Consider the following 2,132-nt stretch of genomic DNA (forward strand, 5'->3'; position numbering starts at 1 on the left):
CGAAACGACCTATAGTTAGCTATGGTTCCGCCTAAATGACATAATTAGCTTAGTTAGCTCTTAAATGGTCTATACTTAGCTAATTTCTCTCCGAAATAACCTATATATACACTTTTTCATCTAGTATTATTCTTCTAACTTTCTTATTTTTCATTTTGCAGATTACCTTCACTTCACGGGAAGCTTGGATTATATTGATGGAATGCTTGAAGATGATTTCTGGTACCATGGCTTGTATTGAAACTATTATAGTATATGGATATATATGAAACTTTGTATGCATGTGGATGAAACCACTACAAGAAATCTGTTAATCCGTGACGGATTCCTGATGACGTTCCAGAAATCCGTCATGAAAACCGTCAATGACAAGCAGGACGTGTTTGGGCCCTAAAACGGCAGCCCCTTAATGACGGATGTCGAGGTACTGTCACGAAAACCGTCATGGATAGATCATACGGGCCCAAGCGGGTTTAGCTTTCCAAGTTATATACACCATCTGGTCACCCACGGGACAAAGTCTGAAACTGGAAGCGTGCGAAGGAAAAAATAATAGCGGCAAAGTCCGAAACAGGAAGCGCGCGGAGCAAACTTTCAAGTCATCGACACGGGGAATTACAAAAATTTGGAGCCAACCCATTTAATTCACATGCCACAGCCTCACGTCTCTCCCCACGACCACGACAACCCTATCCACAACCGTCCACGGCCGCCGACTCCTCTCCCCCTCTCCTCCCGATTCAGATCCATGCCCAACCTCCCTGCATGCATGGCTGCCGACCCCTAGATCTCCCGCGCCGCTGCCTCCCCGTCGATCTCCCTTGCCGCTCTCCCAACCATCTCCTGCTCCACCTCCCTACTGCTGAAGCAATCGGAGCGGCGAGCGGCGGAGCAAGGGAGGAAGAGATGGCGTCGACGCGGTCTGCATCGTGGGAGGAGACAGTGCGCGCGTCGCACATCCTGATCAAGCATGAGGGGTCCCGGCGCAAGGCGTTCTGGTAGGACCCCGAGGGCCAGGTCATTTCCGCCACCACGCACGCCGACGCCGCCGCGTGCCTCGGTGAGCTCCGGGCCAAGATCCTCGCCGGCCGCGCCTCCTTCGCCGACCTCGCCGTGCAGCACTCGGACTGCTCCTCCGCCCGCTGCGACATCGACCTAGGTACATACTGTGCGAGGCGCCGCCTCATCCGCTCCTCGGGAGACGGGCGCTAGATTTGGATGCGTAGCCTCTAGGATTTAGGGTTGCTCCAAGCCATCGATTCGACTGTGATTCGGTGGTTGGTTTTTTTCGAACAGGGTCAGATGTCAGGAATGCACAATAGTATTTAGGATGTGCTATATGATTCATGAATGATGTTAACATTAGATCCCAGGTTGCCAAAATTCTGACTATGAAACTGTTACCCGATCGGCTAGCGTGTGTTCATGGCATGAAATTCCTGCCTGGATCCACCAACTAATCATGTGTGTCATACTGTGTAGGGTGTGCTTGTGTGCTAGTCTGCTGCTACTAACATACATTTATGTGAACTATTTACGGTTAGTTATTCAATCATTTGACACCGAAGAAGGAATATAATTAAAATGTATTATGAGATTTATAAGCTTTTGTGTAAATGTGTTATTGAGTTTTCGAGGATGCTTAAGCCATGAAATAAATTAAATTTGTTGTTCTTGTGCTAGCTGATGTAGTCTTGCACCATAACCATTGGGCCAAATCAATGCTTCCCTCTGTGTATAGAGAAATGCAATCTCAAGGAGCGATGGAAGTGAAGGTTCTGTGTGTTTCTTTAAGATTACTAATAGATGTTATATTATCTTTGCTTCAGATTTAGTAGTGTTTGATCTGCTGTATAGTGCATTTGTGCAGTCTCAAAATTTTAGTGTTATTACTAGCATATTCTCTACTTTTTGGTATTAATATTAATCAATGATGTGCTAAGTTAAACTGAAATTATATGTATACAACCAGAAATAAATAAAAAAAATGATATCTATGTATATTCCCTTGAATTATTTACTTTTTATACTTTTAGTTGAGGGCTCTTTACAGGAAGCAACTGATTCACTTAGAAAATCATGTGAATACTTCTTTTTGCATATCATTAACTAATGTGTTGTTAATAAAAGTT

At 44.9% G+C, this 2,132-nt stretch overlaps 1 pseudogene; it reads left to right on the top strand.

The window, feature by feature from the left end:
* The first annotated feature begins 906 nt into the window (after nt 1-906).
* LOC123429896 lies at nt 907-1,835 on the top strand (annotated as a pseudogene).
* Nucleotides 1,836-2,132: the final 297 nt, after the last annotated feature.

Source organism: Hordeum vulgare, chromosome 2H, assembly GCF_904849725.1.
Source record: "Hordeum vulgare subsp. vulgare chromosome 2H, MorexV3_pseudomolecules_assembly, whole genome shotgun sequence".
Lineage (NCBI taxonomy): Eukaryota > Viridiplantae > Streptophyta > Magnoliopsida > Poales > Poaceae > Hordeum > Hordeum vulgare.